General features: G+C 40.1%; 1 protein-coding gene across 5 annotated transcripts in view; it reads right to left on the bottom strand.

Moving 5' to 3' along the window:
- The window catches only part of LOC124715145 (glutamine amidotransferase-like class 1 domain-containing protein 1), an 88241-nt gene that overhangs the window by 39815 nt on the left and 25061 nt on the right, over nucleotides 1-23365 (bottom strand). The gene's annotated exons all lie outside the window — the stretch shown is intronic.

Below are 23365 nucleotides of genomic sequence, written 5' to 3'. Positions count from 1 at the left end.
GGTACAAAATGCTTTAATGTTTTTGAGTGATGCTCCCACAAAAATGTCCATGATTTATGTTTCACACTCAACAGCAATGGAGGCATACAACTGGTTTTACAATGATGACTTTTCTATTACACTAATATAACAAAACTATTTCTATGGTTTGTGATCCATTTAAAATACCTCACTACATTGTTTAATATTATTATTAATGCTTTATATCTACTTTGATTCCTTTTAGAGGCAATTCTTCATGCAATTATTTAACCAGGAATCCCTGATAACACAGCAATAAACGTAACAACAGAATATCTAAAGCAAAAATGAAATGATTGCTCTCAGTGTCTCATCTTACATGAAGATTATACAGCATAAGCCATCGAGGTGGAAGGCGAACATCCAGTGAATTTAGCAGGTCTACTCAATGACAAATGCAGAAGTATATGCCCTCTCACAGGGTTGTCAGATGTTTGTGGTGATGTTGGCAATTCTTATCTGTGCTAGAAACAACTATGTAGTGAAATGCTTGACGTGTTCATCTTGTACAGTTCTTGGAGGGGAGGCACACTTGCGTTTGGATTTATACTGTCTTATTTCCTGACACTTTCTAACATTGACTTTCAGGCTATATGTATTTAAGTCAATGTATTACATCTAACCAGAATTCTTCATTTTGCAACCTGTCCAGCGTGGAAGTTATATAGTAACAACATAGAGATATCAAAGGCAGTGATATTAGTTTCGCTCATGTGAGGTATTGAGGTATATAATTTTCCATCATGAATACAATTCCTCCAAAATACAAAGGAATAAAATGCTTACATTAATAATTTGCAATGGAGGCTTATTTCCATGGAATAAAAAGATATTGGAAAATCAACCTTGTCTCACACATCATGAGACAGTAAGAAGCCAAACTCTTTACGCCTTGAAATAGACTGTCTGGGTGCACTCATATATATATATATATATATTGGCGGGATAGAAGCAAGAAGAAACACAGTTTGCTCATTATTCAATGCCACACAGTAATCAATTCATTTGAGGATTTAGTAGAGAAGAAACTGCAAATATGTTCATTAACAGAGAAACTTCATGCACACACACACACACACACACACACACACACACACACACACCTGCTCACTGTTTCTTAATGTCAATGTTTGGTAGAAGAGATGTTTCACAGGAGTGAAGGTGAACAACTGCTCATACCTCTTAAGATATGCACTTTAGAGCCAATGTATACTTGACATTACTACACACAACCTTCTGAAATGCCTTCGCAAAAGAAGATGAAGTAAATATCCTCGGAGTAGTGAAGCAACTTAAATCACTTAATAAAAGCAAGTCCTCTGGTCCAGACTGCATACCAATTAGGTTCCTATCGGAGTATGCTGATGCTTTAGCTCCATACTTGACAATCATACACAACAGTTCGCTCGACGAAAGATCTGACTGCAAAGTTGCACAGGTCACACCAATATTCAAGAAAGGTAGTAGGAGTAATCCACTAAGTTACAGGCCCATATTGTTAACATCGATATGCAGCAGCATTCTGGAACATATATTGTGTTCAAACATCATGAATTACCTTGAAGAAAACTGTCTATTAACACACAGTCAACATAGATTTAGAAAACATCATTCCTGTGAAAAAAAAAACTAGCTCTTTATTCACATGAAGTGTTGAGTGCCATTGACAAGGGATTTCAGATCAATTCCGTATTTCTGGAAGGCATTTGACACTGTACCACACAAGCGGCTTGTAGTGAAATTGCGTGCTTATGGAATATTGTCTCAGTTATGTGACTGGATTTGTGATTTCCTGTCAGAGAGATCACAGTTCGTAGTAATTGACGGAAAGTCATCGAAAACAGAAGTGATTTGTGGCATTCCCCTTTGCGGTTCCTTATCTATATAAATGATTTGGGAGACAATATGAGCAGCTGTCTTCGGTTGTTTACAGATGAAGCTGTTGTTTATCAACTAAAAGTCATCAGAAGATCAAAACAAATTGCAAAGCGATTTACAAAAAATTTCTGAATGGTGTGAAAATTGGCAGTTAACCCTAAATAACGAAAAGTGTGAGGTCATCCACATGAGTGCTAAAAGGAATTCATTAAACTTCATTTACACGATAAATCAGTCTAATCTAAAAGCCATAAATTCAACTAAATACCTTGGTATTACAATTACGAACAACTTCAATTGGAAGGAACACACAGAAAATGTTGTGGGGAAGGCTAACCAAAGGCTGCATTTTACTGGCAGGACACTTAGAAAATGTAACAGATCTACTACGGGGACTATGCTTGTCTGTCCTCTTTTAGAGTACTGCAGCATGGTGTGGGATCCTTACCAGATAGGACTGATGGAGTACACCGAAAAAGTTCGAAGAAGGGCAGCACGTTTTGTATTATCATGAAATATGGGGAGAATGTCACAGAATGGATACAGGATTTTGTCTGGACATCATTAAAAGAAAGGCGTTTTTCGTTGCGATGGAATCTTCTCATGAAATTCCAATCACCAACTTTCTCCTCTGAATGCGAAAATATTTTGTTGACACCAACCTACATAGGGAGAAACGATCACCATGATAAAATAAGGGAAATCAGAGCTCGTACGGAAAGATCTAGGTGTGTGTTCTTTCTGTGTGCTGTACAAAATTGGAATAATAGAGAATTGGGAAGGTGGTTCGATGAACACTCCACCAGGCACTTAAATGTGATTTGCAGAGTATCCATGTAGATGTAGACATTATCTTGTTTTGATTCATACAATCACCTCTCAAAATATGAGAGTACTTTTATTAACACCCTGTATTTCAAGCATATATGTAGGCACAGGACATCCATCCCTTACTCATTTCCTACTTCACATTTCTCTTTTACTCAATTTATAATTATTGTATTCTGATTTATGCACAAATTGCAACTAATCTTCCATACTCATGCCAGCCTAATGTTTTTTATACTGTTCAAATTACAGATTCTAGTTGGCACCATTTCTAAATCAATGAAGGCGAGACACATTCATCAGTGTTTTTAACAAGCACCACACACAAGTCTGTATTGTTCCTAATTTAAACACACTCCCAATACACTGACTGATTTCTCCTTTTCTGTGTATTTAACATGTTTTTATTGGGTCACTTCCTTATGTCTGCCTGTTTGGTAAAATTTTTCAATCGGTCTCAAAGCACCAATCAATTTCTCCTTTTATTCATGTTTTGTAATACATTTGTATTAGGTCACCTTCTTGTGTCTGCCTGTTCTTGAAATCACGAAGTTTCATTGCAGCTCAGAACTAGATGACAATACATTATTAACTCACTTTCCTGTGTGGTATAAGATGGATGATCCTTTGTTTTTCTGTCTGTTCGGTAAAAATTTTCCAATTGATTTTAAACTAACTGCCTGATGAGCTACAGACAAGAAATTTACAACATATCTCAGAATTGGATGACAATCAAATATTAATTTGCTTTCTTGGCTGGTGCGTGTTTGAGGGTAGTATGTATACCACTATTATGTCCCTCGTTTCCCGTTCCTGTCCCGGATGTTTCGCGGTAATAACGAGTGCTGGTAAGCCTCTGTGTAAGGTGAACTCTCTCTAATTTTTACCTTCACCACCCTGTCGTAAGATATAAGTAGGATCAAGCAGTACACTGGTTGACTCAGGTGAAGGGCAATTGAAATATGCCATGTCTCTGTTGTAACCCCAGGAAAATGTTTGACAGTGATTGAAATACTTCAAACACACAAGACTAAAAAATATAAAACAATTATTTAAAAAAAGCTTGACTAAGAGGAAGAATCGCTTGCATCCAACTTTTTTGTTTTAAATTTTGGCAAGTATTTTGTCACAGCTATTGAAAATTCACTAGCTCAAAGTTTCTGGACTATCTTTATTGGGTAAGAAATTTGTATGGTTCTAGGAGAAATTATTTTGTGTCTTTTATTCCAGCCTAAAACATATTATATTAAAAATTTCCTTGTTTAAATAATTATTTATGAGATTTGTGTTTCTTGAAGCTGTGGATGTATGGGTACTGGCCTGAATTTTATACCGTTAACTGTCTTGTCAGATTCTGATATAGTTTTGATGTAACCAATCCCAGGTCATATGTACTACCTACCACCAGCCTCTCTGACAGGGGAAGCGTGTGAAGTCAGGAACTGGGATCAGAGTGGAAAGAACGGTGATCTAGTTTCAGATGCCAGATATCTCACCATAAACCATTCACCCTAGTGGACATTGATCAGGAGATATTCCGCTTGGAAAGAGGTGAGATAGCAGTATCAGTAATGTCCCACACTAGCACTGGTATGTGGGTTTGATTCCTGTCCTATGTGAAATTTGTGTTTCATTTATCTCTTTCTTTACTCTTGTTCTACTTTCACTTTTGGTAACAGCTACCAACCTCCTTGATTACACTGATAGTGCAGGGCTGACTGGAGCAGGCTGTGAATAGCAGTCAGGACATTCTGAGCTGATCCTGAAGTTCTTCCTAGTGATAATGCAGATGTGAAAATACTGCTGATGATATCTGGCACCTCTGTGATCACTCACTCACTTTTGGGATTGGTGCTAAGTATGCTAATTTCTCGAAGTCTCTTTTCATACTGATGAAGTATTCTGATTAGTCACAATTGCCTCTCTGTTTACTGTGAGAGAACAACATCGATACTTATATTTAAAACAAGTCTTATATGTGCTCCAGTCTCAGTTGCACAATCATTGAAAATGTGCAATGAGACCGGAGAATAAATAGCATCTGTTTTAAATCTTATAGTCATATTTTTTGTCTCTTGGGAGGTCAATCTATGGTTAAGTTGCAACTGGTTCTTTATTTCATGTTGTGACTTGTCTGCATTGACTAGCACCAGAGCAATGGCAAAGAGTGTAATACAGCAAGTGTCACGTTAGCACCATAATGCCAGCCATGTTTCACAATCTCAGGCAAGGGTGGTTGTCAGTTAAAATCTCGTTGGATTACTGATGTGCAACACTTCACTTTCTTCTTCTATCTCTGCAGATAGCCAGAACAGAGTTCAATAACAAAATGTGAAGAAAAATTTGTGTTGTTCTCACTAACAATCAGCCAATTTTTATTAATTTTTATTTTAAATCAACAACCTTTCTCTGTAATGCAATAAACTCCATTCATTATCAGTTTATTATTGTTACTATGATTATTTCTTAGCTCACAAGAACTTTCATATCCTTACTTTGTGCCGATCCGTATGACTGGTGAATCTGGAAGAATGGAATGTTGAATATTTCGCCACCCAGAATACACACATTTACCTTGTTATCTCATGTTCAGGTTAATAGGAGTAGCCCAATAAGCAAAGATGAAAACAGAAGGCTGATGAAGCAAGCAGAACTCCGCAACTTTCATAGTATATTACTTAACAATCGAATACTCAGCGTGGTCTCTGCGCCTGCTACAGATACCTGTGAATTTGTGACCATGACTGTTCTTTACCCTTGGCAAAGCTGCTGGCTGCAGTGTAACAACTGTAATTGGAAGACGATGTTTGTGCTGCTATTCAAATGGGTTATGACAGTGGATAAATTCAAGTTTCCTACTGCTTTTGTTTACACGGCTATGTAAAGTATTATTTAATTTCCAGGTAATCAAGTGCATGTTTCACTTGTGACTTTACATTTCACCTACAGTTCATAAGCCTTCTGGCAATCTTGATCCAATATCTCATTGGGTGCAGGCATAGTGTTCTGCAACAAGCAAGCAACAACATACATAAATTTGAAAAACAACATTGTTCCACCAGGCTGTGTTTTCTATATTTTTTATTTATACTACTAGTTTCAGACACTGTCCATTCTCAAGTGCATCTGTAGTGACAGATGTGGACACATCTTGGCATTGTTCAAAAATCATGTGTCATGTATATCTCTGCACAAATATGCATGGCACATGATTTTTTCAAATAATGCCAATGATGTCTCCACATTTGTCTCTATATATGCATTTGGGAATGGGCAAGGCCAAGAAGCAGTAGTGATAATAAGAAATATTTAAAATACACAAACAAATGTCGCTTGGACGATTCAAAGTATAACTGTATGAAGGAGCTGAAATGACACACCTTGCCCATATCTGCAGTTTTGTTTCCGTGTTAATGACCATATTTCTTAGTTTCTTTTTCTCTGAATGCTGCAATTAATTTATAACAGCATGGCCTCAAATAGTTAACTGTGGTTCTTCTTGCTTCCATCCCCACCAACATACATAGCCGATTTCAACGTTCAATGTGTTTGATGTCTTATTGTTTCATGATGTGGGGTAAGTTTTATTTCCAATTACTTTTTACTCAATTGAAATAAGCTTTTGATGTAAGCTATTAACAGGTTTTATTCGTTTTTTGACTTTTAAAATGTGTAATCGTGTTGGAATATCATATACCTCAATATTTCACATGCCATATCCCCAATGAGTCTAACTGCTACTAGCTTAGATATACCTAAGCTGATGATATACAACACTGGGATTAACAGCCCCCTTCCCAGCTGGAAAGCTTAAAAAGTGAGAAATTTTGGATTAAATGTAATTGACTGACTTACATATAGATAGTCTAAAAACAACATTAGAACGTATCAGGAGATAACAATACATGACGAGCACTTTGAGCATTTCGCTACATAGCTTCTCCTTGAACAGCTAAGAACTGGCAACATTGTCATAAATATTTGGCAACACTGAAAGAGTGCATATACTTTCATGTATGTCACTGACTAGACACAGTAACTTCACTAGACATTCACCTTCCACCTCAATGATTTATTTTACATAATCTTCACATAAGGTGGAACACTGGGAAGTAAAATTTCATTTTTGGACTCCAAATATTCTATACTTTACAAGTCACAACCATTCTTATGTCTGTTGGTGCATTACGAGGCTGCAATATGAGGATGCTGCTGCAAGCTCCACCTCATTAGCTCAGAGGTTTGCACACATTACCATGCGTCAGGGTTGTGGGTTGTAAGTTCAAATCACAGTGGGTACAAAGGCACACAAAGTTATTTTTTTCCGTTTCACTTCATGGAGCTGAAAACTGTTGGAAGAAATTCTTTACTGGAACCAAAAGAAAACCTTTACACATTCACCCTTTTTGCACTCTCAATTCTGTACGCTGTTTTGAAGATCATAGATGTCCGCTTTGTGAATATCAAGCTCCATCAATACCCAAACATCTCTATAGGGATGTGAATCAACTGTCAACGATACTAATTTGTGTTTTGTTCATCACATAGAATCAACATGTCAAGGGGAATAGTTATAAAGAGAACATGCTGATTAATATAGTTCCTCTGTGCTAATTTTCTGTAGTAGCAGTTAGGTGTTAGTAACTTCTTTCCATTATGTGTGGCTTAAAATATGAGCAGATCTGTTGGTTTCACACTAGAACTATCAGAGTGGTCAAAATGACTGCAACACATTTTCAAAACGATATTTTGACTGCAGTTTTTGTTGTGTTGCAATGAGCTTCAATGACTTTTGCTGGTTAAAGATCAGAATCACCCATACTAAATGTATTTATTTTTTGAAAAATGATTAGGATGTTGTTAACAAGGATACCTAGAACCACAAGAGCGGTAATTTTGACCGCTGTATTGATTATTGTAATAAAATAGTTTACAACATGTCCTTCTTCTTCAGGTTGAGATTAAATCTGTTAACAATCAGTCTCAAAACAGCAATAATACCCACAATAATGAAACTCTTAATTTACTTAAGTCCACTGTTTGTCTCTGTGTCTCCAGTCATATTGTCATTCGTTAGCTCGTAGCAACATAGTAATCATGGCTTGTAGATCTCCATCACTTAACAATGCAGAATTGTTCACTCTCTTACTTGATATTCCAGATAATAAGGCTGAAGGAGAATGTGACCTAGATGCAGAAGACCTAAGAGAAGATCAGGATGAAGATTACTGACAACTAAACAATCAATCTGGATGCAGTGATACAGATTATGCTGAAAACGTAGTTGTTCAGCCAGGTTAGTAATAATTATGAAATGTGTTATTTACACGTCAAAATTCAACTTTCATATAAAATTCAGGATTTAGATAATTAGTCTGAGTGGAAACTTGTAATTTGAAGTTTTCTATTGTTCTACTACAGCAGCAGAAAATGTACATAAAAGAAGATGTCAGAAGGGACAGAGCAACACATGCCTCCCAGGACCATGTTATATGTTGCTGGGTACTGATGGAATCACGGAATGGACTGTAGCAGAGATTGGAAAGACCACATCTGGCAGATGGGTGAATCATAACATCATGAGAGAAAATCCAGAACCTACACCAGATTCAAAGCGGTATGTTTCTGACGCCAGTGTAGTAGGTGCATCGCGTCTGTTTACTGATGAATCAATACTGAAAGATATAAAACACTGTACGGAAATGGAGGCAAAACATGTTCTAGGAAATGAATTATGGAGTGTAAGTTTGGAGAACTGGAGGCTTTTATTGCTTTACTGAATGCTCATTGTGTTCTTGGAGCCAACAGTACTGAAATTGATGAACTGTGGTCTAAAAAATGGGGCCCACCCATGTTCAGTGACACTTGGGGAGAAACTGCTTTTGAGAAATTCTAAGATTTTTGTGCTTTGACATTAGAAACACAAGATCAGAACGTTTGAAGATAGATAAATTTGCTTTAGTATCAAAAGTTTGGAACAAATTCATTGAAAATTGCCATTTGACCATGTTCCGGGTGAAAATTTGACTGCTGATGAACAGCTTTTTCTAAGCAAAATGTGTCCATTCTTACAGCATATGCCAAACAAACCAGACAAATTTGGCATAAAATTTTGGCTTCTTGTCAACTTTGACTCAAAGTTTCTGTGCAATGAGTTCCCTTATTTAGGAAAAGATGGCCACAGATCATGTGACCAGACTCTTCCTGAAAGTGTAGTAATGGAGTTGATGGAGCTGTTTCAAAAGAAGGGGCAAAACATGACTACGGGCAATTTTTTTTACAACAGTGAAACTGGGCGAGAAGTTGAGAACTACTTGTACTAGCATTGTTGGAAGAATTAGACTACCAAGAAGAGAAATCTCTAATGCTGTGAAGGCAATGTAGGTTAATCTTTACAACTCAGGTCTCTTCAAACATTCCAGTGGCACTACTACTGTATACCAAGACAAACGAAGCAAGAATGTGCTTCGGTATAGCACTTTGCATTCAGAAGTTGAACTTCAAACTGTTCTGAAAAAAATTCTAGAAACAATTGATTTTTACAACAATACAAAATTGATGTGGTGGATCAAATGGCAAGAAAATACACTGTTCGAGCTGGTATTTGTAGATGGCCAGTTCATGTATTTTATAATATTCTTGACTTGGCGAGGGTCAGTTCATGGATCATTTTCAAGAAAGTAACATGGATGAAGATCACTCATCAAAATTATATCCTGAAGCTAGCAGAGGAGCTTTGTATGGGGCACATGGACTCAAAAAGTAACTTGAAGGAAACAGAAGCTGAATCTGGAAACTCTTCAAATGAAGAAGTGTAGGAATAACACAATTATATCTGCAAAAAGTGCAAATGGCGAGTGTGTGGTTCTTGTTCAAAAGACATAACTAAGGATGTGGTATGTAGTTCCTGCTGCTAAAGATATGCAATTCACACCAGTGAGTGCAAATAAACTGAAAAAAAGTCAGGCAGTGTTTTACAAATATTTTGTGGTATGTGGATTTAGCAAACAGATTTCATGATTATAAGTGCACTACCTGAAATATTGCATAATTAATTTTAAAATAATAAGTGCACAATAAATACATCAGCTTCTTTACTAAAAGAATTTTAAGGAAAAACTGTGTTTGTTAATTAGATAAAATGTTTCTAAAAACTCATTCTTGTTCGTAATAAATGGAAAAATATTAAATTTTAAAAAATTATATAATTCATCTTATTTTAGTTTTATAAACCTAAATACACATTTGAAATGATGATAATGAGAACGAAAATAATAATTTTCATATAGCGGTCAAAATGATTGCATCGGCAGTTCTAGGTATACAACATGTTCCGGCAGTTCTAGCGTTAAATATAACTGAATACCTTAAATATCAATTTCCATATGTGGTCCTCAAAATGTGCAACATGCCTGCGTTGCTAAAGACCATGCACTGCAAAGTATGCACAGAGTTTATCACAAACATTTAAAGTAAGGAATCAAAGAACAATAGCAACACACTGTGCTCGACCATTACTCACTGCGGCTCGACAGAAGCTGATGAATTTCTGACAAAATAATTTGCATGAAGAATCGCCTCTAAAAGGAAAAAAGTGACAAATAAATCATTAATAAAATTAAACAATGTAATGAGGCATTTTCATTAAAGTACAAATTATAAAAATAATGTTGTGCCATACTAAAATGGATCATCTGCCTCTGTTGGTATTGAGAGTGAAACGCTAATCATATGCTTTTCTGTGGAGCATCACTCAACACCAGTTAAGCATTTTATACTCTACAAAGTGATGAGCAGCGGCAGGCGCCTTTGACAAGGGGCAAAGCAGCGCAGCAGTGCCGCAGCAACCGTTGGCAGTAGGTACCTAACCAATGGGTCCCAGACAGCACTGGCACATGTAGCATTCAGAAGCAGACAGTCCACAAAGCAATCTGTCGCAAAACCTTCATTGGGCGCAATTGTTATTACTGGTGTGTCAGAAGATTAAACACACTGCAGCTGCATTACAATTTCATTCATGACATTAAGCAGCTAGTGGTCTCGACTGCAAGACCTCACATGCAGTCATCATGTGTTTCACTGCTAGACCACAGGCACAGATGGAACAAAATCGCTCAAAGTGGTGGCATGACTTCCTCCAGGAAGTGCCGCAGCATACAGTGTTGCCAGATCATGCAGATGGCTAGACTTAGAACATTTATCTGGCCAGGTTATCTGTCCCAAATCACGAACAGCACATACTTAGGCTCTGTGGCAGCTTTCTGTCCAGGTTTTATGTCAAAAGAGTGTACATTCCATGACTAATACCTGCTATGAAAAAGGGCAACAAGGTTTGAAGATTGCAGTACTGTGCTTGGTTTGAAGTCAAGGTTAGTGAGGATGAGGAGTTCACAGGGAAAGTTACCTGACCTCGTAAAGTTCTATTCGACCAGAACAGACTACATTGTTACCATGTAAGTCTACATATTTACATGGAGAAGGAAGGAAACTTGCCAGGCGTTAATGTGAAACATAACATGTTATTATTCTAAAAGGATCATCCTGGTTTATCAAAAGTACCTCAATACACCTATACAACATCAATTTCCCTGTCATTTAAGAGTTGTTGGTAGATGAGAGATTTTATCTAAAACTACAAAAATTAGTACTCTGTCATCACATTTACAATTACAGTTTACTCAGTAGTTCACCAGGTTAGACTATATATTCACAGATGGCAATCGTATTGAGTATAGTGAGGCAAGAATGGTAATTAAATTTAATTGTTTCCCACAGATATTAATTATCAAAGAATAATTACACTACTGGCCATTAAAATTGCTACACCATGAAGATGACGTGCCACAGACGCGAAATTTAACTGACAGGAAGAAGATGCTGTGATATGCAAATGATTAGCTTTAACAGAGCATTCGCGCAAGGCTGGCGCCAGTGGCGACGTGCTGACATGAGGAATGTTTCCAACTGACTTCTCATACACAAACAGCAGTTGTCCGGCATTGTCTGGTGAAACGTTGTTGTGATGCCTCGTGTAAGGAGGAGAAATGCATACCATCGCGTTTCCGACTTTGATAAAGGTCGGATTGTAACCTATCGCGATTGTGACATTTCTGCTCGCATTGGTCGAGATCCAACGACTGTTAGCAGAATATGGAATCGGTGGGTTCAGGAGGGTAATGCAGAACACCGTGCTGGATCCCAACGGCCTCGTATCACTAGCACTTGAGATAACAGGCATCGTATCTGCATCGCTGTAACGGATCGTGCAGCCACGTCTCGATCCCTGGGTCAACAGGTGGGGACATTTGCAAGATGATAACCATCTGCACGATCAGTTCGACGAGGTTTGCAGCAGCATGGACTATCAGCTCGGAGACCATGGCTGCGGTTACCCTTGACACTGCATTACAGGCAGGAGCGCCTGCGATGGTGTACTCAACGACGAACCTGGGTGCACGAATGGCAAAACATCATTTTTTCGGATGAATCCAGGTTCTGTTTACAGCGTCATGAAGGTTGCATCTGCGTTTGGCGACATCACAGTGAACGCACATTGGAAGTGTGTATTCGTCATCGCCATACTGGCGTATCACCCAGCGTGATGGTATGGGGTGCCATTGGTTACACGTCTCGGTCACCTCTTGTTCGCATTGACGGCACTTTGAACAGTGGACGTTACATTTCAGATGTGTTATGACCCATGGCTCTACCCTTCATTCGCTCCCAGCAAAACCCTACATATCAGCAGGATAATGCACGACCGCATGTTGAAGGTCCTGTACGGGCCTTTCTGGATACAGAAAATGTTCGACTGCTGCCCTGGCCAGCACATTCTCCAGATCTCCCACCAATTGAAAATGTCTGGTCAATGGTGGCTGAGCAACTGGCTCATCACAATACGCCAGTCACTACTCTTGATGAACTGTGGTATCGTGTTGAAGCTGCATGGGCGGCTGTACCTGTACCGCCATTCAAGGTCTGTCTGACTCAATGACCAGGTGTATCAAGGCCGTTATTATGGCCAGAGGTTGTTGTTCTGGGTTCTGATTTCTCAGGATCTATGCACCCAAATTGCGTGAAAATGTATTCACATGACAGTTCTAGTATAATATATTTGTCCAATAAATACCCGTTTATCATCTGCATTTCTTCTTGGTGTAGCAATTGTAATGGCCAGTAGTGTACATTTTACATTTTTAGGATCCTCTGTATTTTGAGTTTTTCCTCTCATATTCAACTTTTCTTCAGGTGAAAGAGTTTCTTATTTGCAAACCCTCTTCCCTATTTTACTACTAGTCCCCAAGGCTTCCCTCACCTTTCTCTTTTCACCTCCTTCTCCTCCTCTTCCTCCACTACCACATACTCCAAATGATCTAGTTTTATCCTGTGCACCATCTCCAACCTCTCGCCCATCCTAATTTCAAATTCTCTGCAACCTCCAACCCACCCGTATCTCTCTCGCCTCAGTCTCACATCCTGTTGCTCCCCCATCTCATACCACTTCTGCCCACTGGTCCATCTACATCTATTCAAATACCCTGCAAGCCACCATAAAACACATCCAAGAGAGTACCTTGTACAACTGCTAGTCATTCCCTTTCCTGTCTATTTGCTTCCATGCGAGCCCTAGTTTCTCTTATCTTGTCTTTACATAACATTTCTGTAGCACTTGCATATTGACAGAATCTGTCAGTAATGAATCTACTAGCATGCCACCAAATTGCTTCCACGTCTTCCATTAACTGAAACACATGGGGAGTCCAAACACTAGAGCAGTACTCAAGAACGTGTCAAACAAGTGTAAACCAAAGTCGATCATTTGTCTTATTTACAATTGACTTTAAATGATCCATCCATTTCATATTACTTTGCAACTTTACATCTACATGTCTGTTGTCACTTATCACACCAAACAGAAATTCTATACAAGTCATCCAGTATCCTCTTATGGTCACTTAGAGATGACACTGTCCTGCACACTACATCATCATCATCATCATCATCATCGGCAATGAGTCGCAGATTGCTGCTCACCCTATCCATCACATTTATGTATATAGAGAATAAGAGCTTCCCTATCACAGTTTCCTGGGCCACTCCTAATGATACATTTGCCTGTAGCAAACACGCACCGCCCAGGACAACATATGGATTCTATTACTTAAAGTCTTTGAGTCACTCACATATCTGAGAACCTATTCTGTATGCTCTTGGCCTTTGTTAGCAGTGTGCAATGTGACATTGTGTTAAGCATCTTCTGGTAATTGATTTTATGTATTCTCAGGCTTCTGTTAACATTCTGCAGTGTGGCACTGCATCAAATGTTTTCTGTAAATCTGGAATACAGGCCCTGCCTGTTCACTACCACCCATGGTTTACAGGATATCATGCAGAAAAGGGCAAACTGACTTTCACATGAGTGATGCTTTCTAAATCCTTGTTGATTTGTCAATCAATACTGTTCTCTCTCTTATTGAAATATATTATATTTGAACTTAGAATGAGATCTTGAATCCTGCAGCAAACTAATGTTTAGGATATTGATCTCTAGCTTTGTGGAGTCATTTCTTTACTCTTCTTATATACAGAAGTCACCTACACATTTTATGCAGTTGCTCAGGACTTTCCTGGGTGAGAGATTTGCAGTAAATGCAATCTGAGTATGGGGTCCATGCTGAAGAACTCAATGTGTAAAACCAAACTGGAATCCCATGTGGATCTGGTGAGTTACTTGTTTTAAACTCCATTTACTTTTCAATGCCAGGAATGTCTATTTCTATGTCCTCCAAACACAAGTTTGTGCAGCAATCAAATGATGATAGGTCTCTATGATTCTCTGCCATGACTAATTGTTTAAATGCAAAATTTAAAACTTCAGCTTTCCTCTTGCTGTTTTTTATTTTCACACTAGACTGGTCTCCTTCCATTTTCATTCTCAACTTCATTTCCCTTGTGTTTCCCATCACCCCCCTCCCCCTCCTCCATCAATATGTGAATACTTGTGCATTCACTTTTTAAATGAGAGAGAGAGAGAGAGAGAGAGAGAGAGAGCGACCTTTGGAATTATTGATGTGGCATGTTACCTACAGTAACATTTCTATAAGCACACAGGATTTACTCCGGTCATTATTAAAAACTTAAGGCTTGTGACCTTTTATTCATAAGTTTACAGTGAGGTAAAAGAAGAAACCATGTGGTAAAATGTTTGTCAAAACATGATGGTCAAATGGTCACATTAATGTAATCTTTTAAGATAATCTAAACGCGTAAAAGAAAAAAATTTAGAGTTCAAATGAATCAACCGCAGTAAACAAAAGAAACTGTATTGCAGCATTGCAAAGCAATATACTGAGTTCTTACAGAAGCACAGAGATTACACAGGCGAACGAAAATTTTTTTAAAAAAACGTTTTTTACTTTGATAGCTGGTATTTATAAATTTTTATGAGCTGAATCCAAAACTAGCCTTATTATTATTATTATTATTATTATTATTATTATTATTATTTTATCTCACATAGTTTTTGAGCAATAGGCTTTTAATTATATGGTATAAAAATCCTATGCTATACGGTAAATGGGGAAATTAATGAAATGCTTTGTTACAACATAAGCATGGTTCGTATTTACAGTAAGCTACTTAAAACAATGATATGTGTCAATAGAGGTTTCACTTGTCAGCTGGAATTGGTTTGTATTTTCTTTCTCTTTTTTCTTTGAAAGTTCTTGTGTAGCTTTTTCTATGCTGAGTTGCCTGCTGAACTTCTCAGTGAAGTGACCAACAGTAACCCCCCCTTAATGTTGGTGTTCCAGGGGCCTTGGTAGGGTTTTTCCATCACTTTAATGTCCTGGTGGAAACGCTCTCCTTGCTCCTCACTAACATCTCCCATATTGTCCAGGAAGTAATCAAGTTGACTGTTCAAAAAGTGAACTTTCAGGCTTATTGAACATCCTAAAGTTTTAAACTTCTTCAACACATATTCTGGGTCTTTTTCATGCCCTAAGAACTTTGTAAAGGCTTGCTTGAATGATACTCATGCTTCTTTCTCATTTAAGGTCATTGTGGATTCAAAGTTAACACCAAATGTCAATTTTATAATGTCAGTCCTACAAAGACGTCTTCTTTTAGTTTAGCTTTTGAAAGGCATGGAAACTTTTGGCAGAGATACTTGAAACATGGTTCATCTTCAGGCAAAGCCTTCACAAACTGTTTCATTAGGCCTAACTTTATATGTAGAGGTGGTAGGAGTACGTTTTTTGGATCTACAAGGTTTTTGCATAGAATGTTTTTCTCACCAGGTTTTAAAGGCTTCCTTCACAGGCCAGTTCTTTCTGCACCAGTGTTGAGTCCCAAGCCCTACTGTCCCATTCACACGAGACACATGGAAATTTCATACAGCCACCTTGCTGACCAAGGAGCATACATGTTACTTTTAGATCACCACATATCAACCAACCATGAGCAAAATAGCCTATTTTATTTAGCACTATTTCTAGGTTTTCATAGCTTTCTTTCATATGTACAGAATGTCCAACAGGTATAGATGCATACATGTTAACATTGTGTATTAAAACAGCCTTTAAACTAGTTTTGGATGAATCAATAAACAGCCTCCAGTCTTCCTTTTTGTATTCAATACCAAACTCATTCACCAGACCAGGAATGTCTGAGCAGTACACTAAATCACCTTCTTGTTGAAAAAGCTTGGAAAATTGCTGCTCCCTCTTTCTATACATGTATATGCTGGTTCCAACTGCCAATAAGTTCTTTTCTTTTAATCTAGAGCCAAGCAGTTCAGCTTTTTCTTGTGTTAAGTCCAGATCCCTAACCAAATCGATAAGCTCAGCCTGAGCAAACAATTTGGGCTCTAGAGTTTCTGTATTGCAATGGAATTCATCGTCATCTGGTTCATCTAAGTCAGATTGTACATCAGAAAATACTTCTGTTGGAATAGAATTTAAATTGTCTGGTGGTTCAGGAACCGGCAAATCTACACAATGCCCTACTGGTTGGATGGCAGACGGAAGGTTAGGGTAGCTTATTACCTTCTTGTTTTTCAAATTATGACCAATAATATCAAAACTGCAAAAGTAGCAATCATCAGAATGATTTCTTGGCTCCCTCCATATCATAGGAACAGCAAATCTACCGTATTTACTCGAATCTAAGCCGCACTCGAATCTAAGCCGCACCTGAAAAATTAGACTCGAAATAAAGGAAAAAAAAATTTCCCGAATCTAAGCCGCACCTGAAATTTGAGACTCGAAATTCAAGGGGAGAGAAAAGTTTTAGACCGCACCTCCAAATCGAAACAAAGTTGGTCCATTGTAATATGAGACACAATTTAGGTCGAATGAATGACGATACAGCTACAGTAGTTTGGTTCGAGTCGTAAGCTTAGCAGTTGAGCATTACCAGGTAGCCATTGCCATGCGTCAGGCGCTCCGTCAGTATTTATACGGGTACCATTCCTTTTTCACGTGCTTCGTCTGGTTTGAATCGATTGCTTATTTTGCTTTGATCTGATAAGTGCCGTTTTCTTTGTTATAGGTGTTTACGCCGCTGTAAGCCGAAAATGCACTGTTTGTCGCATTCTGATAGTGCGTGTTTACGGCCTGTCGCCGCTCGCGGCATGGCTTGCTTTTGTGCGCGCTACCGCCGCTTACAATTAAAAAAAAAAAAAAAAAGAGAGGAATCGTCTCATTAGCGAAACAATGGCAAGAGACTGCTATTTGTTGTTACTTACACTGCTGCTTTCTTTGATAATGATCAACAAGAACCAAATAATAGACTGCGTATGATAGAACATGTTCTGAACGAGAGTTAGGCGAAAATTTTTCTCCGTTTGAAAATCTTTGCGGCCGCTTCTTTAGTACATCAAATTCTGCACAGAAATTAGTCATCTTAGATTTAAAAATCTATTCAGTTGCCGTGCTTCATTTCTGACTGTATCACTATTAGGCATAAAAATAATACGAATATAAACATGACACGATACGTATATTCTTCCGCGTTTGCTGTTGTCTCGCTCTAGTTTCGTAGTTTATTAGGCAGACAGGATTTAAATGAGATAGCAGCAAACACGAAAGAATACATGGCAAAATGTTTATATTCGTATTATTCTTATGGTGAAGAGAATAGTGCATGTGATTCACATTTCATCAGGTTCGTATTAGCAACCATCTCTTCTCACAGGTAGGAAAAAATTCAGAACGTAGAGTTGGCCATATTGACAAATATCCCAAACAGTCTTGCCAGTCGTATTTTCGTAGTACATTGAAATTCTGCTACATTCGAAGATGAACAATACGGAATTTATATTTACTTCGTTGGATAATGTATGAAAATGGTCGAAACTCGGGACGGAGAAAAAAAGCTCGTCTTCCACCTGTTTTAAAATTTATTTATTGACGCAGAGGTTTTGGCGCCAGTATTTATCTTTGTGTCTACAAAGCATGCTACGTATATTCGACGGCAGAGGTTAGTTGTGGCGGCACCTACTAACATTTTTCAGAGCTTCCGCTTGCTTTGCACTCGATTCTAAGCCGCAGGTGGTTTTTTGGATTACAAAGACAGGAAAAAAAGTGTGGCTTAGATTCGACTAAATACGGTAAAGGCTTTTTTCTCCTTTTTGGACCATTTTTTCAGATCTTCAACACACACATAACACACCTTATGTGGCGCCCAAGATTTACCTTGATCACCAAGTTTAAATCCAAAGTATGATAGATAAACCTTTTTCACAAAGTCTGTAATGTTACTTTGGTGTTTTTTAATCACAAATTCACCACAAATATAGCAAAAACTGCCAGCAGAATTTTTACAACCACGATTGGATATTGTACTGAGCATATTTGGATTTCCCACCCTAAAAAACATAAGTGTAATAACTTCAAGTTGAACAAATATATTTCAAGGAAGATGCAACACATGAAAGTCACAGATCAAGTAAACAGAGTAAGACGTGTGTACACTTTAACATAACAGTCAAATCATAACTGAGTCCAAGTCTAGCGGCCGCTGGGTGGCTGGCCACTTAGGTGGCGCTGCTGCTGCATGGCTGGCAGACAGCACCGCATGTAGAGGATGTGCGTAACTGCGCGGAGGCACTTTGAAAGATCAGCGAGTCACAACACTTTTCCCCCCTTTGAATTTTTTGCACAGGTCTTGATGGAGGTGGCCTGTAGATTGCTAACGTCCATAGGTGTTGTTTGACTGGCCGTAAAGTCTCGAGGAGGAGGCTTCCCATACGGACGGAAGTGTCCTCGATGGTAACGGGTCGAGATGACAGGAGACGTGGGGGTCAAATCTGCTGGGGCCCCGTGCACCAATCTACCCGTTGCGGCAAGTTCGGTTGTTATAACAGGAGACATGGGCAATGTGTCCGCATCCATAGGAGAAGGAGGCACGTAGAGTTGCTCCGACAGATGATGGTCGTCTGGTTCCTGCATGGGCACATCTCCTGGTGGCGTCAGTTCTTGTGCTGGCACCGGTATGATGGTGAGAGGACTGCGTTGTGAGTAATGAGAGATTCCAGTATGCCAAGCATCAGGTAGAGCCGAAGGTGGTGTAGTGGCATCCAGAACAGGCGTTGCCGGCACACAAGGCCGAAGCTGGTCCGAATGACGCACTGCAACACCCGGGTCCATCTGGATTTCATACAGGCATCGGCCACGGTGTCGTAAGATGCGGCCGGGACTCCATTTTGGCCACCTGCCATATCCCCGTACCCATACAAGGTCGTCGGCAGTGAACCGGCCAAGCGAAGGCACCCACGGCTGTGAGGTGGAAGGCCGCAGAAGATGAAGTAGCATGCGGGGCTGTCGGCCATCTAAGAGCTCAGCCGGGCTGTGGTTGCCCATCGGGGTGAAACAGTAAGAAGCCAGAAATTGGAGAAGCGCATCATCAGCAGAAGAAGAAGTCAGGAGTTTCCTCATCTGAGCCTTAAATGTGCGGACCGCTCATTCAGCCTCTCCGTTTGACTGTGGATGGAACGGAGGGTCCGTGACATGCATGACGCCGTGACGGGCACAAAAATCTGCAATATCGGAAGAGGCAAATTGCGGACCATTATCAGTAACAAGAGTAGAGGGAAGGCCTTCCAAAGAGAAAATGCGAGCTAGAGCATTGGTGGTTGCCGCGGTGGTAGGCGACGTGCAACGGTCAATGAAAGGAAAGTTAGAGTAGGTGTCAATAACGAGAAGCCAATAAGTACCTAAAAAAGGTCCCGCGAAGTCAGCATGAATATGCTCCCAGGGCTTCTCAGGCAAAGGCCACGGTGACAAAGATGACTTCGGGGTGGCGGCCTGTGACACACAAGGGCCACAGGCAGCAGCCATGTGTGCGATTTCAAAGTCAATGCCGGGCCAGTACACGACAGCGCGCCAGAGATTTTCTGCGAGACACACCCCAGTGCCCTTGGTGAAGGAGGCGCAAGACCGAAGCACGCAAAGACGCAGGTACCACAACACGTGGCGAAGCATTTTTGGTGGAAAGGAGGATAACACCATCCCTAGCTGTGAGGCGGTAACACAAAGCGTAGTAGTTCTGCAACGGATCAGAAGTCTTAGCGGACGGACGATCTGGCCAACCCTTCTGAATACAGCGTAAAACCTGGGAGAGAACCTGTAGCAGCCGCCAGCCGGTCCCCGGTGATGGGGAACCCGCCCACAACCCGCTGCTTGGCAACATCCAGGTGGAAACACAAAAGTTCATCCCTATCAAATGCCAGATCAGGACCCATGGGAAGGCGAGACAGTGCATCAGCATTTGCATGCTGAGCCATCGACTGGAAATGAATCTCATAATTGAAACGAGACAAGTAAAGAGCCCAACACTGGAGGCGGTGTGCAGCCTTGTCGGGAAGTGACGTTGATAGATGAAACAAGGAAACAAGTGGTTTGTGATCCGTAACAAGATGAAATTTGGGTCCATAGAGAAAAACACCAAACTTATGAAGAGTATAAATAATGGCCAAAGCTTCTTTTTCAATTTGAGAATACTTTTGTTGGGCATCCGTGAGCGTTTTGGAGGCATAAGGAATGGGTTATTCAGAACCGTCAGAAAAACGGCGCGCAAGGACTGCACCGACCCCATATTGAGAGGCGTCCGAGGCAAGAACAAGATGTTGGCCAGGTCGATAAGTAGCCAGGCACAGGGCCTGTTTCAGCATAATTTTCAATTTCTGGAATGCCACATCGCATGACATGGACCAGTGAAAAGGCACGTTTTTATGCAACAGGCGATGCAAAGGCTGAGCCACCGAAGCAGCAGATGGTAAAAACTTGTGATAGTATGCTATTTTCCCCAAGAAGGCCTGCAGTTCCTTAACAGATGTAGGACGAGGCAGGGCCTCGATCGCAGCGACAGTTTGCTGAAGTGGACGAATACCATCCCGGGAGAGTTGAAACCCCAAGTACATGATAGATGTCTGAAAAAATTTTGATTTCTGAACATTACACTTAAGACTGGCAGTCTGTAAAACATGGAAAAGTGTGCGGAGATTCTGAAGATCTTCGTCAGTGGTGGAGCCAGGGACAAGAATGTTGTCCTGGTAATTTATACACCCAGGGACAGCTATCAATAATTGTTCCAAGAATCGCTGAAAGAGAGCAGGGATGCTGGCAACCCCAAATGGCAATCATTGGTATTGATAGAGGCCAAAAGGCGTGTTAAGGACCAGAAACTGCGGGGAAGCAACGTCAAGAGTAAGTTGATGATAAGCTTCTGACAGGTCAAGTTTAGAAAAATATTGGCCTCCAGCAAGTTTAGTGAACAACTCTTCAGGTCGAGACATAGGGTAAGTGTCGATAAGGCATTGAGCATTTACAGTGGCTTTGAAATCGCCACAGAGACGAATATCACCATTTGGCTTAGCAACGACAATGACAAGAGAGGACCACTCACTAGAAGTGACAGGAAGCAAGACCCCTGAAGCAGTGAGACGATCCAGCTCCTGTTTGACCTGATCACTAAGGGCCACAGGAATGGGCCGAGCCCGAAAAAACTTACGCTGAGCAGTGGGTTTGAGCGTGACATGAGCTTCAAAGTCGTTTGCACGGCCTAACCCAGGAGAAAAAAGGGACGAAAATGTCATCAACAAGGAATCCAATTGAGCATAAGGAATAGCATCAGAGACGATATTGACAGAGTCATCTATGGAGAACCCAAAAACGGGAAAGCATCAAAACCAAAAAGATTCTCCACGTTACTATGGTCGACCACAAATACGGGAACAGTGTGAACGACAGATTTGTAAGATACATCAGCATCAAATTGTCCCAAGAGAGAAATCTTCTGTTTATTGTAAGTCCGTAATTGCCTAGTGAAAGGGAAGAAGTACAATTGACAGACAACACAGAATCAGATCAGCGTCATGTTCATGAACATCGTGTATGTGGTCGGATTTGCAAACGGATGACACATGACTTTTTTTTTTTTGCATTTGTGACACACGGCCCAACGTTGTGGACAATCTTTTCGTGAATGTTTCGTATAACACCGCCGACATGAAGGAAGTTGCCGTGGGTTTTGCTGCAGTTTCTTACAGGTTTGTTTACGGTTAGGCCCAGACTGCACTTGGGAGCGTACTGCGGTCATGTCGGCCGGCGGGGACACGCCACACGCTTCATCAACACCGTACAGAGGTTGTATTTCCCCGACATCGCCCCATGCTTCTATTTGCGCTCCAGCAGTGTGAGAAATTTCAAAAGACTGAGCGATGGATAGGACTTCATCTAGAGTCAGATTTGCCACCTGAAGGGCACGTTGCCTAACTTCTTTGTCGGGCGCCGATCGGATAATAGCATCCCGTACCATGGAATCGGCGTAGGATTCTTTGTGAACTTCAGTAACAAATTGACACTTTCTACCGAGGCCGTGAAGTTCAGCAGCCCAAGTGCAATAGGACTGATTCGGTTGTTTTTGACAACAATAAAAGGCAACACGAGAGGCTACCACATGCGTTTGCTTTTGAAAATAGATGGATAGAAGTGAGTACATTTCAGCAAAGGACAAAGACGCAGTATCTTTCAAAGGAGCCAACTGCGACAACAACCGATACATTTGAGGTGAAATCCATGAAAGGAACATAGACTTACATGTCTGTTCGTCCACGACATGAAATGCCAAGAAGTGCTGTCGAAGGCGTTTTTCGTAATCAGACCAGTCTTCCGCCGCCTCATCGTAAGGAGGAAAAGTAGGTCGAGACGACGAGAGATACCCCGCATTTGATGCCACGACTAAATCACGAATCGTATTTGTGAGGAGCGTTTGCTGTCCTATGAGACCTTGCAATAGTTGTTCTAAAGTAGCCATGGAAACATGTGGGTCAACGATGGAAAAGAAAAATCACTACCTCGTCGCCAATTGTAATAACTTCAAGTTGAACAAATATATTTCAAGGAAGATGCAATACATGAAAGTCACAGATCAAGTAAACAGAGTAAGACGTGTGTACACTTTACGCGCATGTAGAGGACGCGTGTAACTGCGGGGCGGCACTTTGAAAGATCGGCGAGTCACAACAATAAGAATAAGATATTTTCAGCAAAAATGTTTTTCATTGTTGGTCTATGTTATGCAAAGAATAAAAACGTACACTCAAAAAATTATTGCAAACGTCAAGCAGTGACAGTCC

Source organism: Schistocerca piceifrons, chromosome 1, assembly GCF_021461385.2.
Source record: "Schistocerca piceifrons isolate TAMUIC-IGC-003096 chromosome 1, iqSchPice1.1, whole genome shotgun sequence".
Classification (NCBI taxonomy): domain Eukaryota; kingdom Metazoa; phylum Arthropoda; class Insecta; order Orthoptera; family Acrididae; genus Schistocerca; species Schistocerca piceifrons.
This window is presented reverse-complemented; position numbering and strand designations above follow the sequence as displayed.